This window comes from Hevea brasiliensis, chromosome 15 (assembly GCF_030052815.1).
Source record: "Hevea brasiliensis isolate MT/VB/25A 57/8 chromosome 15, ASM3005281v1, whole genome shotgun sequence".
In the NCBI taxonomy this organism is placed as follows: Eukaryota; Viridiplantae; Streptophyta; class Magnoliopsida; order Malpighiales; family Euphorbiaceae; genus Hevea; species Hevea brasiliensis.
Genome location: NC_079507.1, coordinates 3901518 through 3917653, shown reverse-complemented (window position 1 = coordinate 3917653; position 16136 = coordinate 3901518). Strand labels below are relative to the sequence as shown.

General features: G+C 33.4%; 1 pseudogene; it reads left to right on the top strand.

Annotated features, from left to right (window-relative positions):
- Positions 1–16136, top strand: part of LOC131169172 (uncharacterized) — a 128588-nt pseudogene that overhangs the window by 86656 nt on the left and 25796 nt on the right.

Genomic DNA, 16136 nt, shown 5'->3' with positions numbered 1-16136 from the left:
GAAGGGCATTCAAATTAATTTGGTATTCTAAGGAATGTATATGTGTACATATGATTAGTGTTTAATCAATATAATAACTACATATTTGTTTTCTCTGTCTTTGTTTATTTTCATGGTCTTTTCATCCTAGATTGCATATCTATTTTGCTGAATTTTGTTCTTTGTGAAACTTGTTTTCCTTGTTATGATCCCCCTTGTCTTCCGTTCTTCCTTATTTCTTGAATTTTTCATTGATTCTCTATATTTTTTGGGGAATAGTTTGATTTGGAAGGAAGTAGAAAATGGTCTTTTTATCTGGAGGAAAATAAATTACTTCAATAATAAAAATTACTTTTTGGGTCATCTCTTACAACATAGTTATTTTATATAATTTTGGTTTTACTTTATGAACAAGGACTCAGTGATCAAACATTTTCAGGACCTGATATTAGCGGATTTTTTGGCAATGTAATGCCCAAGCTTTTTGGAAGGTGGATGGATGTTAGTGCAATGTTTCCTTTTTACGATGGGCATTCTGAAAAAGGCATTTTTTACCATGAGCCATGGTCTATTAGAGAAGAGGTTTATCCTATATACTAGCAATTTGATAGTAACCATCTTCAGATTTCCTACTGATATGTATGTAGATATTTCATTTATTAAGCAAAGCCTAGAGTTGATTTCCTACTGATACGCATGTGTTTGCGCCTATCTTATCTCTTTTTAAATTTTCTATATTGCTTTTCAAGTTTATCCTAATTATCTTATTCTGTTGGCAACTATGTGATGAACTAACTTCAGTTTCAACTTCCAATAGTGTGAAGAAGTTTGCCATTAGACATTGAAGAGACGTTATCGCTTTATACCACACTTATATACTCAGAGTTTTATGCTCCTCATATAATGGGTACACCAGTGATAACTCCTTCCTTCTTCACTAGTATGTGATTATGCTCGTGCTCTTGAATAATCCCATTTTATTTGAATGAGTTTGGAAAAAATATGTTCTTTTCAGTACTTAATGTACACAAACTGCTTGTGCAGATCCAAAAAAATCCTAGCTTAGGGACCACTGAAAATTCCTTCATTTTGGGTCCACTTCTGGTTTATGTAAGGTTTTTCTCTCTTTATTCTGAGATAAATCACTAGGTTATAACACAAACGTGTATGTGCTTTGTTGACTTTATATCAATGCACATAATGTGGGTTGGTTTATAAGATTTTTTTTTTATTTTTTATAAACTAATACTTATAGCTACATGACATAAGGACCACTGTGCACTATAATGGTAAGAGCTTAGGTTTTCAACAGAATTTTTGTGATGATAAGGACTTATAGTACTTCATGTAAGGAGTGTTACTGTGTTGCATATAAGAGAAAGGAAAAAGGCTGATAAATAGCTTGTTCTAAGTTAATTATGGCAAGCATAGTTGTAGTTATTTGTGTTTTGTTATAAAACAAACTGTAAAATATACATCTAAAATTGTAAAGGGAGAATTCATTGATTGATTAATAGATAATTCACCTTTATTCTTCCCTTTCTCCTCCTCTTTTTCCTACACTCATCTCCCTTAATTCCTTAGACTGATTTTCCATTCCTAACATGTTTGTAGAATTCCCTTTTGGGTCTTACTTGCCATTCCCATAATTGTAACCACCTCTTTTTTTCCCCAATATTACCACACATTAGGGCTAATCAAATCTCCAATCTTCGTGCTGCACGTTATGGGTAATCAAATGAAAAGAGCTAGAATTGAAAAAATGAAATTAACAAAAAATGTTTAGATGAGCCAGTTAGATTAGATAATAGTCATGGTTTTTCATTTTAGGTTTTTGGCTATGGATTTCAATTTAAGAATCCATTAATTAACCAGTGAAGAAGTGAGACAAATAGATCTATGTGATTGCAAAATACCAATTTGAAAGGGGAATTTCAGAGGACTATAATTCTACTAGTTATGATGTATGATAGTATAGCAGAAATGAGGATGTCAAGATGAATGTGTGAAAAATACAATAATAGAGATGGTAAGGAATGAATTGATGTGCATGAAGGTAAAAGTGGCACAATAGGAAAAACTGAGAGAATGGACTACCTAAGGAGAAGGATAGGAAGTAAAGGGTTCCCAATACTAATACTTGTTGGATTAAAAATACTCTATATATGCTTGTCTTATAGGTATTTTGAGGAGAATTTTTCTATGATTGACAAATGATTTAAGTATTAACAAAAAAGAGGAAACAAAAAAATAAAGGGAAATTACTATAAAGTATAAACCCCCTTCACATTATGGAAAATTTGCATTCACATTTTTGTTTATGGAAAGTGAATCAAGTAGTCCATTTTAGCCCTTCGATTACATTTTAGTCCATCACTTTTTATGTAAAAAAACTTTAGTCCCTTGCTATTCGATTTTTCAGTGATGAAAAAGTAATTTTATTTGAAAACTCAAGGACTAAAATTCAATTCAAAATAAAATCTTAACAATAAATTTTATAATATTTTAAGTGAATGAGAAATTTTTAAGAAATTTAAAAGAGGACTATTTAATTCAATTTTGAACATGCAAGGACATAAGTTTGAATATTGGTAAAAGTCAGGGAGATCTTTTGTAATTTTCCCAAAAACAAAATAAATAGTATCATTATAATGTACAAAATAAATAAAGACCATATGCAAGAACCCTAATGTAGGGTTTATCCTAATTAGGATGTGCAAAATTCCAACTAGCATGTGCATTCAACCTTGGTAGTCTTGTGCACTTTAAACTGCCTAGTTATGGTTTTGCTCATGCTGGGGGCTTGAACCTCGTCCTCTAGTAATTTGTATAGCTTAAGGAAAGGCAAAATAACCTTCCTACTCTACTTCTCTCTCTCTTTCTCTCTCTCTCTCTCTCTTTGTGTGTGTGTGTGTGTGTGTGTGTGTGTGTGTGTGTGCAAGTGCATTGAGTTTTAACGGTAAAAAAAAAAACCTTTTTAGAAAAGCACCATTTTAGATATTCTTAAAAAAAGTTGTTTGAAAAAAATTATTCGAAAAAAGCTATTTTATTATTTTGATACTCTCATGAAGAACATGTTTAATAATTTTAAATGAATTTTAATGCTCTCTAACTAAATATTCAAGAAAATGTTTTTTTCAATGATAGCTCTAACAACAATGTTAAATAGACTCTATATATACTTGTCTTCTATTTATTTTGAGTATAATTTTTTTATATTTGACAATTGAATTGAGTATTAATAAAATTAAGAATTTATTTCTCATTCCCCTTTGTTCTGTTAGTTCTATATCACTTAGTCAATAAAAAAAAAGGAACTAAAAAATAAAGGAAAAATTAGCAAAAACCCCCTTGGCATTATGTAAAATTTACATTCATAATAACTTCTTAGTTCCTCATATTCAATTTTTTTAGGGAAGAAAATGTAATTTGATTTGAAAACTCAAGGACAAAAATGTGATTCAAAATAAAATCTTAGGGACTAAAGTATATGATATTTTAAGTGAAAGACTAAAGTGTTATGAAATTAAAACATTGAGGACTATTTAATTCAATTTTAAAGAAGCAAAGACATAGGTGTGAATATCTATGTAGCACGAAAACGAAAACGCGGATACGGGGAAATGCAGAAACAACATTTTAAAAAATATAGGAAACGGAAACGTGGGGGAAACGTGTAAATATAACAAATATAGGGGTGTGTGTGTGTGTGTGTGTATATATATATATATATATCATGAAAGAAGTTCAATAATAAATAAAGTCCAAATCAACATTCAAATTCAACCATAAATATACATATTTAACAGTTTAATACTTATAAGAAATAAACATTAACTACAACACATTCAAATGTTTAAAAAAGAAAAGATAATGAAATTTATGGCATTTCCTCTACTTCACTTTCTCCTTCTCCATACTTGTAGTTGCATTTTCATAAAAAAAATAATAAAAAAAAACAGACTCTTAACTCTGGTTCATCCAATGAAAGGTTGGCAAATTCAAGAACTCCCACATCTTCCATACTCCCAAATTGATCACCACCAACATCTCTCAATTTTGTCTTCTTATCATAATATTGGGAGGAGTTTCTCGACAGAAGACGAAGATTATTATGGATAAAAACTAAGTTCTCTGCACATTTTGGAGTTAATTTATTCCTTCTACTTGAATGAATGAAGGAATAAGTACTCCAATTTCTTTTCACAACAAGGGGAGGAAGTAGGTTGTCCAAGCACTTTAAAAGCCAACCTTTGAAGTAAAGGTGCATTAGAACTAAAACATGCCCACCACTTCCTAGGATCTGTAGCATACATACTTTCAATAGGGTCAAGATCTGCAAAAGGCCCACTTTTCAAAGAAAAATTAGCAAATTCATCATTTGCTCTAATTCATTAGAAAAAATCCTCCTAAAGCATTTAATTCTTTCAGTTGATACTTCTCCATCCATATGAGGAGGCGCTCTACCTTCTCCCTCTTGAAGCCATTTTTCACTATAAAATCTTCAAAAATAAGAAAATAAATTTAGGAAATAAAAAAAAAAAATTATAACAAGAAGATGAGTGTGTCAGTTAGAAATTTACCTTGGATTTAATGAATGAGCCAAACAATGAAGGGGAGTGTTGCTCTTTGCCCAACGATCAACATGAATTCGATGAACCACATAATAGAAAGGAGAAAACCTATCTGCTTGCTTTCTTTCATGATTAAAAATAACGTTTTTCACCTTTTCAATCATAGAATCCCATAACTCATAAATCAAATAAAGGCATGGTATGTCTGTGTCACAAACTCTGATCATGTCATAAATGGGCCCAGTAAAAGCAAAGATGTAATCAACATTTTCCCACCAATCCTTATCCACCACTTTATCATGAACAAATCTAGCTTTGCCTTGGTCATCTTCTCGGTATTATGCCATTGATCACTCATAACCATTGCTTCTAAAGTACACCTAATGAGTTTAAATCTTTTAAACATCACAACAATATAAGCAAAACGAGTGTCAACAACTGAAAGCAATTTCAAAAGGCTAAACCGATTATAAATTACAAGCCTCATCGAATGATCCATTATAAAATTCTTGATTTGCAAAGCATCCCCATGGATTTCAGTGATCCAGTGACACACATCATAAGTTTCTTGATCAGTTTCTAAATTTTTTATTGCACATATATTCTTCAAAGCAAGATTAAGAGTGTGCACAACACAAGGAGTCTAATAAATATGTGAAAACATTCCCTCAATGATTTCTCCAACACCTTTATAATTTGAAGCATTATCAGTAATGACTTGTAGCACTTTTTGATGACCCACCTCATCAATTACTTCTTTTAGCAAATTAGCAATAAATTGCTTATCTTTCACTTCACCAGAACAATCTGCAGATTTGATAAACATGGGGCCAGACTCAGAAACAACCATAAAATTAATCAAAGGCCTCCTCTGGGGATCACTCCATCCATCATTCACAATACTAACACCCTTTTCTAATCAAGTGCTTTTAATTAGTTCAAGCAACCTCTCTACGGTTGCTTTCTCTTACTGAAGTAATGTGGTTCTCAATTTGTTATAACCAGGCGGCACATAACCACCCAAAGCATGATTAGCAGCAAAAGAATAAGAACTCACATAATAGGGGTTTCTAGCAAAATTAAAAGGTAGACCCCCCAGTGTAGAACATTCTAGCAATCTCTGCATGTAATTGAGCTTTAGTTTGCAAGTCAAAAGCTCTACCAAGAGGAGAATCATTAACTCTTCTTTTTTTCAAAGCTGCTGAAATACTTGATTCAGTTATATTCAATGAAGGAACAGAAGTTGTACTAATAGGCAAAGGAACTCGCCTAGATTGTGAATTGGTAATTCTATTTGTTGCCTCATCCTCCTGTTTCCTCATTTCATAAATACTATCATTCATTACTTTTTTACACACACCAATCCCTTTTCCAGTGATTTTCAATAAATAAGCCATCACTCTAGTATAAGTCTCTTGCTTTTCTTGTCCACAAAAATTATATATCCATTTACAATTACCCCCTCCTCCTCCGGTTTTCTCAAGTTTAGTTACATATCTCCACAAAGATTTAAATTCTTCCTCCCTACTTTTCGAAGAAGTGGCACTCGTGCTATTTGCTTGGGTAGAATTAGAGTTTAAAGAATCCATTCAAATATTGTCCTATCAAAATGACAAAAAGAAAATGCAATTTCATATAATTTACAAATTATTTAAACAAATTATATACTAAGGATTAAAGCACAATACAAATTATATATTAAAAGATTAAAGAATTAAATAATAGAATTGAATAAATTGACTATAAAAATTATTATGAAAAATTTTAATATTAATATATAATATAACGACACATTAGAACAAATTATATTAAACACATTATATATAAATTATTACAAAAATATAAAATATATTAATATAAATACAAATTTTGAATGTTGGAATTTTTTTTATTTATCATTAATTAGAATTTAAACTTGAAATTTTATAATTTTAAAAATAACTTTAAAAATATATTTACATCTGTCCTTAATTTCCTTCAAAACTTTGATTGTAAAAATATGGCAAATCTCGAAAATTTTTAGTGAATTTGAGAGAAAAAAAATTTTATCTTCCTTTTAAAAAAAAAATATTTTTGATAACTCTTCAAATTTGGTTTGAGAAAAATCTAATTATGGAATATACATTTAGAGAAAAAAAATGATATTAAATGTGATAAATTTATGATTAATTAATGGAATAAAATTGTAGTTAATTAATGGAAGTTGCTTAATAAAATTTTTTCACAAAGAAATTAAAAAAGGAAAATAATAAATTAAATGATAAGGAAAATAATAAATTAAATAATAATAAATTAATCAAACAATAGCTATATAAACCTAAATACCTAAATGTGATGGGGAATGAGAAAAGAGTGCACGATTGGGAATAAGAAAGACAAACCTGAAAAGCCAATTGATAGAGCAGGCACAGCGCAGATAAAAAGAAAAGAAGAAAAAGGGAAATGCCATCTTTACCTGTGATGCTGTCGTTTCTCCCATTTTGCTTCTTTTTCTTCTTCTTCTTCTATTGATGAGGATGGATAGGGCAAATCAGAGAATGAATAGGACAGACCAGAGAGAAAAGAACAGAAAGCAAGATGCAATCCTTACCTGCGATGCTGTCGTTGAAGGTCTGATCCTCCCCTTCTTCTTCTTTTTCTTCTTCTTCTTTTTCTGTTGATCTTGATTGTGAATGTGAAGTGGTGCGATTTGTTTGCGATTTTAACCTACCCATTTTCCTTTTTTTTTAATTTTCTTTAAAGAAACACGTTTCTATCCCCGGAAATGCATTTCCAATTTTCAATATTTTCAGAAATGGTCCAAAAATGTTTCCCAGCCATGTTAGTTTGTTTCCTCATCAAAAACGTTTTTGACACTAGGAACGTGACCCAATGCCATTTATGTGCTTCATAGGTGAATATTGATAAATGTCAAGGATATTTTAGTAATTTTTTCGAAAATAAAATATTTATTGGCATTTGACTGCATAATAGAAATAAGGATTATATGTAAGAACCCTTGCATAGGGTTATATATTATGAGCTGATTAGGATGTACAAGATTCCAGCTAGTGTGTCCATTCAACCTTGGTGGTCTTGTGCACGTTGGACTGCCTAGCTGTAGTTTTGCTCATGTTGAGGGCCTGAACCTTGTCCTCTAGTAATTTGTATGGCAGAAAGAAAGGAAACATAATATTTCTACTCTAGTTCTCTCTCTCTCTCTCTCTCTCTCTCTCTCTCTCTCTCTCTCTCTCTCTCTCTCTCTCTCTCTCTCTCTTTGTGCAAGCGCATCATTCTGTGTTATTCAGCTAACAAAGTGATGTCTGAACTATTTCTTAATTACAGGGCAAGCGAAAGGTGTATTGTTTAAAGATGATGGTGATGGATATTGTGAAAAATAGAGCAGAAGAAGAATATTGAGAATAATTGAAGAGCTTGATTATTCCCTCAAGCCAATGGTGTCAATTTATAATCTACACAGGATAACTAAATAGGAAATACAATCCTAATTAAATACATAATTATAGCCATGATTCTAGTACCTAAACATATTCACACAATTACTACAGATATACATATCCTATCTATTTATAGTACATATCTTAACATTCCCCCTCAAGCTGGAGCGTACAAATCATATGTTCCAAGCTTGTTACAAACATATTCAATCCGAGAGCCTCTGAGAGACTTTGTCAGGATATCTACTAATTGGTCATTTGAGCTAAAAAAGCTAGTGGTAATACACCCAGATTCAATCTTTTGTTTGATGAAATGACAGTCCACCTCTATATGTTTCGTTCTCTCATGAAACAGTAGATTAGAGGCAATATGAAGTGCAGCTTGATTGTCACAGATTAGCTACATTTGTTTAAGTTCCCCATACTTCAACTCTTGGAGAAGTTGTTTTAACCATATAAGTTCACAAGTTGCCAAAGCCATAGCTCGATATTCTGCTTCTACACTTGACCTAGCAACCACATCTTGCTTCTTACTTTTCCAAGAAATCAAATTACCTCCAATCATAATGCAATATCCTAAAATAGACCGACTCTCTGAAGGAGAACCTGCCCAATCTGCATCGAGTAACCAATAATCTGTCAATGACCCCTGTCTTCATATAATAGGCTTATCCTAGAGCTCCTTTAATAGATCTGAGTATCTGAATAACTGCATCCCAATGACTACTACACGGTGCTTGAAGGAACTGACTGACCACACTTGCAGCAAATGAGATGTCTAGGCGTGTGATTGTAAGATAATTGAGTTTTCCAACAAATCTCTGGTATCTAATAGGATCCTCCAATGGCTTCCCCTGTCCAGAAACAAGTTTGACATTTGGATCCATAGGAGTATCTGCGTGTTTACAGTCTAACATGCCCATCTCTGTCAGTATATCCAAAGCATATTTCCTTTGAGAAATAGTGATACCTGTCTTTGATTATGCCACTCTAATCCCCAAGAAATACTTTAGCTTCCCTAGATCCTTAGTCTAAAAATGACTAGACAAGTGTTGTTTGAGTTTTGAGATCACAACATGATCATTTCTTGTAATAACAATGTCATCAATATAAACAACGAGATAAATGCACTTATCATGGCCATTATGGTGGAAAAATACTAAATGGTTAGCTTCACTCTGAGACATTCCAAATTGTTGGACTACAATATTGAATCGTCCAAACCATGCTCTTGGAGATTGTTTCAAGCCATATGAAGAATGTTGTAGGCGACACACCAAACCAGACTCCCCCTGAGTAACAAACCCTGATGGTTGCTCCATATAAACTTCCTCAGCTGGCTCGCCATGTAAAAAGGCATTCTTGATATCTAGTTGATGAAGTGGCCAGTAATGGATGGCAGCTAAGGAAATAAGAAGGCGAACCGAGGCAATCTTAGCCACAGGAGAGAAGGTATCACTATAATCGAGGCCAAAGATCTGAGTGTAGCCCTTTGCAACAAGGTGAGCTTTAAGTCTAGCAATTTGGCCATCAGGCCCCACCTAGACTATATAAACCTATTGATAGCCAACAGTAGTTTTGCCCTTCGGTAGTGGCACCAAATCCCAAGTGCCATTGTTATGGAGAGCAGTCATCTCTTCAACCATTGCATTACACCATCCTGGATGTTCCAAAGCTTCTCTAATGGTCTTAGGTACAAATACATTAGACAAAGTGGTGACAAAAGCATAGTAGAAAGGAGACAAACAATGATAACTCACAAAATTATAAATAGGATGAGGATTTCGAGATGAACAAATACCTGTTCGGATGGCAATGGGAGGAGTAGCATCATCTGTTGAAGGCGAGACCGAAATAGGTGAAGATGAAGGAAGGTAAAAGTCACCAGGAGACGGTGTTGTATCTGTTTCAAGCAAAGGAGCATCAATGGTGTTAGTGGGAGGATAAGGACGACGTGAGTAGATGTGTAGAGGCGGTGGACAGATTGGTGGTGGAGGAAGAGTAGGAACTAGTAAAGCGGTGAGAATAAAAACCTTGGATGTAGTGTTAGAGGAAAAACAAGGAGATATTTCAAAGAAGGTTACATCAGCTGACACAAAGTATTTATTTGTAAGTGGATTGTAGCATTTGTAACCTTTTTAAAGTCTAGAATATCGCAAAAAGACACATTTTATTGATTTGGGCCAAAGTTTGTCTTTATTAGGAGTGTGATCATGAACAAAACAAATACAACCAAATACACGCAGGGATAACTGATGGGCATCTTGGTCGGGAAACAAAATAGAATGAGGACTTTGATTCTACCAAATAGAAGAAGGCATTCAGTTAATTAAGTAATAAGCAGTAAGAATAGCATCTCCCCAAAAATGAAGAGGAATATTACGGTGAATGAGTAAAGTGCAGGTAGTCTCAACTAGATGAAGATTCTTTCGTTCAACAATCCCATTTTTTTGAGGGGTATAAGCACATAAAGTTTGGTGAGTAATACCCTAAGAAAATAAAAAATGAGTAAAAATAGTAAACAAATATTCTTGTGCATTGTCACTACGAAGTATTTTAATAAAAACACCAAATTGATTACGTATTTCAGTAGAGAATAATGAAATATAGAGAATATAGAGAATAATTTAGAATGAGTCTTCATTAAAAATAATCAAGTGCAATAAGAATAATCATCAACAAAAGTAACAAAATAATGAAATCCTAAAGTTATACTGACACAACTTGGACCCCAAATGTCTGAATGGACAATTTCAAACATGGACTTAGCCTTATTATTGACTCGCTTGGGAAAGGAAACATGATTTTGTTTCCCAAGTTGACAGGACTCACATTCAAAAGAAGATAAATTAAGAAGACTAGAAACTAATTTTTGTAATTTGGCAAGACTCGGATGACCTAGACGATTGTGAAAAAGATCAACGAAAGTGGTAGAGGCAAGAGCAACTGGAGAATTTGAAGTAGAAAGATGGTACAACCCTTATGACTCACATCCTACTCCAATCATCTTCCCCATACTCTGGTCCTGCACAATAACAGAGTCAGCTATAAAGATGACAAAACAATTAAGATTTTTAGTCAATTTACTAATGGAGATTAAATTATATGGGCATTCTGGAGTGAACAAAACTTTGGTTAAAGGAATAGATGAAAAGATTTGTACTTCTCCTATGCCCTTAACTAAAGTTTGTGAACCATTAGCTAAAGTAACTTTAGACAAAACTAGAGGAGAAACTAAAGATGAGAAAAGACTTTTGTTACCAGATATATGATCAAAAGCACCAAAGTCTAGGATCCATGGACTAGTGAGAGAAGACTGTGTTAGATAAGCAAAGGAATTACCCGAATGAGCACTGCTAGAAGATTGCTTTTTGGCTATTTGATATTGCAAATACTCCTTGTAATCAACTTCAACTAATAGGATCGAATTTGACACCTAATCCTTTCCATCAGGTAATGGAAGAATACCATTTTCATCGGATTGAGCCATATAAGCGGTTGATCGGCCCACATTATTTGTCTGTGATTACTCTTTATCACAATAAGTGCAATGGAGCCTTTTACCCTGCCTCTCTGATAAGTACCCTGTCTCAGTTGGTTTCCACTTTGTGCAGCTAAAACTGAAGATTCAATTCCAGAGAAATTATTCTTATTGAGTGAGATGCGTAGAAGCCTGGCAGACACATCCTCTAGAGTGGGAACAACCGAACTAGTTAATATCTAGTCTCTAATAGAATCAAGGTCAGGTCTTAGCCCAATCAATGCCAAAACTATGAAGAACCTATCCCTCTGTTGCTCAGAAGTATTATCAGTACATGGCATGATAGAATTAAATTCATCTTACAGTGATTCTACCTGTCCCAAATAATTAGACATATCTTGTTGATTTTGTTACAGATGAACCATATCTGATACTACCTTATAAATACGCTGCACATCATTTATATATAAGGTTTTCGCCTTAGTCCATACTTTGCAACAGGTTTTACAAGACTGAAAAATATTAAGTAATTTTAGGTCTAGAGAATGCCACAAGAGACTATATAATTGAGCATCAATCTTAGTCCAATTAGCTCTATTTGTTAAAGCCATATCTATGGCATTTTTAATTAATTGGTCATCATACCCCTACCCCATAAACCATAATTCCACTGATACAACTCAAGACATATAATGACTTCCTACTAACTTAATAATAATAATAGCTGGTGAATTACTAATGGAAGAAAATATGGGTTTGAGAATCTCAGAACCTCTGTTGGAGGCTGTATTGGAGGACTCCTCAATCTCAGACATGTTGGCAAGAGAAGCACACTAAAATGTTACTTAGAAATACGTTAGAAAAGCCTAATGTATGAAAAGGTAGTGATAAAAAAGTGAGAAACAGGTGACAGGACTAGCGTGGTTGAGATCGCCTGAGGCCGGCGAGTCAACGAGAAGAAGCGTGTGTACCAGAGTCTTTCACCGGTGGTCAATGGAAAGGCCGATCTTGGGCTACGTAATCCACTGGGTTATGCTGTGACAGCCACGGACTGTCAAAAAGTGACCAAAAAAAAGAGGAAAAGTTCCTCCCTATGAGGACTTTGTTTTAGATTTCAAATCAGACCCATCGAGGGCTCTGATACCATGTGAAAAATAGAACAGAAGAAGAATATTGAGAATGATGGAAGAGCTTGATTATTTCCTCAAGCCAATGGTGTCAATTTATAAACTGCACAGGACAACTAAATAGGAAATACAATCAGAATTAAATACATAATTATAGCCACAATTCTAGCACCTAAACATATTCACACAATCACTATAAATACACATATCCTGGCTATTTATGGTACATATCTTAACAGATATTAATTCACCAAGGGCACTTATCTATTTACATGTTACATTGTTGAACTTCAATCTTCAATTGTTATTGTTTTTCTGAAATAGAAGGGTCTTGGAAGAGGGCCAAAAGATGTCTGCACGTGCAATTATTGCTTGGTGGAAGTGTAATGGTAACATCTTTTTTACATGAGGAACATTGGCTTAGAGTTAGCATTGCCTATGATCTGCCATTGAAATATTTTGCAAAACTTATTTAATATGTTCAAAAGGTTGATTCAAGGGGCATGGATGGAGATGTTGTGCAAATTATAATGCCTTTAGAAAATGATATTTCTGAGCCGGTAGGAACAAGTAAGCAACAATATAAGAGTCACTTAGGTAAATATTTCTTTTTTGGAGCTGTTAGCTAGATAGCTAGTTAGAATACCCCTCATCCTCCTTTGCCTTCTCTTAGTTTTATCTATTTTAATATTACTATAGCTTTTTTTATTGACAATGTTTTGATGCATTAAATCGATGGCATATCTATCTTCTTCCAATAATTGTTTTGTATGCTAAATATTTGGTGTGAAGTGATCATTCTTTTTACTGTATTCTTTCATTATATTTCAATTGTCCAAGTTCTATCTTAGTTCCTGCATAATTTATTTTATTTTTTGTTTCTTAAGTTGCCACTACTATGATATTATGATGAATAGATATGTTCTGACACTTCAAATTATTCTTGTTCTTGTTGTTCCTTCTTCCCCTTCTTTTATCCCCTGGTTCTTTTAGCAACAAGATTTAGATTTTGCTATGGCTATATACTGTATTGTTGGCTTTGGCTTAAGATAGAATCTTTTATGAGCTTTTGTGTTTGATGGATTTGGGGGTTGAATTTATAGGATGTATCAGGTTTTTATAGTTAAATGTTGTTAAGAAAGGTGGAAATTTAGCACTTATCCTATATTGGAAATCAATTAAGAAATTAATGGCTGAACATAAAGCTTAAATTAAGTTGTCTAATTCTCTGCATTTTCATTGAGACTAAAATGAAAATTTTGGAAGTGTGGAGACTTAAAGTAATATCTTGTAAATTTGGAAAAAATTTTGTTATCTAATAAATGATTTTTATATGTGGATGAATATGCCTCAGAAATAATGTGTATTAGCAGCTCTACCAGCACAATTTTACCTATTATTTCTAGACCTTCAGGAGTCCTCTCTTTATTTATGTTATAGTTGTTTCTCTTATTAAAGTGGCAACTGTAAAATAAAAAAAAAATAAAAAAAAAAATCAATTCTCACTCTTGCTTCTCTTTTTATAGGATAATTAGTAAGTCAATTTCTTTCGTAAATAAATTTACTAATGAATCCTGAAATTTAAGTATTTCTATGTATCAATTATGAACCTTTTAGTTAATGTCATATTGATTGCTCATTGTTCAATGCAGAAAGTTCTAAGCATATCCCAGATGTTGAAGAGTTTTTGAGACCAAGGGGAGGAGAACTTTCTAAAATCCTTATTGAACTTAAAAGTGGTGATTGGATTGCTAAAATAGTTGTAACATCCTCCCGGTAGCAACTCCGTACATTCTACTGTTCCAGTGATCGGTGTCGGTCCGGACAGCTAGAACGTCCGGAAAAATATTTAAATTAAAGTGGGGGACCATAATTAACTCAAATATTAATAAGAAAAATTTAGGAAAAATTTTAGAAATAAAATACAACCAAGTCAAATGAGCCGGTGCCCAAGCGATGGGTAACCAGAGGGAAGTTGCGGTTCTCGCAACTAGGAGCCCTAGACCGGGAAAAAAATTCATAAAATAATTTTTGGGACTCCAGAGAAGGGTCATTGAGGTTCCTATGGCATTAGAATGCCAAGAAAATATTTAGAAAAATTTTTCAATCGGTACAGACAATTTTGACCCGTTAAGCCAAACGGAGGGCATTTTAGTCATTTCGCCTTCAGAGACGATTTTTGGCCGACTTGTCCAGTTAAGTAAATAATTATTATGACATAAAATGTGAATAAACATTACTAAAAATTAAATTGAAAATGAGTAGAGATGAAAAGAAAAGAAAAATACAATATATGCAATTTATGACATCATTGTGATGTCATTTAAAATTGTCCACCAATCACCATACAACCAATACACTTAAAACAAATAAAAGAGGCTGAAAATAGAAGAAAAAAATCTGCATCTTCAACCTTGGGCAGCCTAAAAAACGTTGAGAGAGAGAGAGGGAAGAGGTTCCACCATTAAAGCTTCCTTGTAAGCTTGATTTCTCCCTTCATCCCACCATAAAACTCCATCTTCCCTTCACAAAAATTGGTCATCACAATTTGTGCAATACTTGGGCAGCAAAAAGAAGTTAAAATAAAGAAGTTTTTCAAGCTTGGATTGGCACACAACAAGGTTAGTGCCCAATTTATTCTCTCTCTCACTCAATTCATGTTTAAGGACATGATTTAAGTTGAAATTGTAAGTTTAATGTATAAATTGAACTTTGAGAACTTGGAGACTTGAACAAAAATTAGGGTTTGCTCATGAAATTGTTAAAGAACATTCTAATGGTCAATTAGTGACCATTTAAGGCAAGTTAATCATAATTTGAAGTGAGCTAATGCATGGCAAATTGAAATGGGAAGGCAGCCTAGAGACAGCAGAAATGAGGCTGTGAGTCCAGCCTATTTGGACTGCCATATCTTTGGCTGTGTAGGTTCAATTGGTGTTTGGCCAATTGGACATGAAACTAGACTTATAATGGCACATTTTTGCTGAAGAAACCATGCCCAAAAGACCAAAGCAAGTGGACCAAAAGTTGGGCCCAATCCTAGTACCCTGCAAGCCAACTCTGCAGAATGACCAAATGAACAGTAACTGTTCATTTGGCCATAACTCACTGTAGAAATGGTCAATTGACCTGAAATTTTTACAGAAACAAGATAAGACATAGAAAAACAACTTTCATGAAGAAACCTACCCCAAATTATGACCAGAACCTAACCCAAATGGTAGTCACAGTCACTGTTCATGTTACTGTAGATTTGGTAATTCTGCAGTTTTTCCAATCCGGCCAGCTGTGGTTTTTGGACCATATCTGGAGCCACAAAACTCCAAATGGAGTGATTCAAAAAAGGAAATTCAACTAGACAAAATAAGGAACAACTTTCATGTTTACCATTTCTTCAAATTCCCACTGCAACAGTGCCCAATGGAACAGTAAATTTGAGCTACAAAAACTGAAAATTCTGCTTCCCTTGGTTTAAACTTTGAAATGGTATAAATGCTTAATGCCAACAAGTTTTGAATACCAAATGTGGTATGTTGGG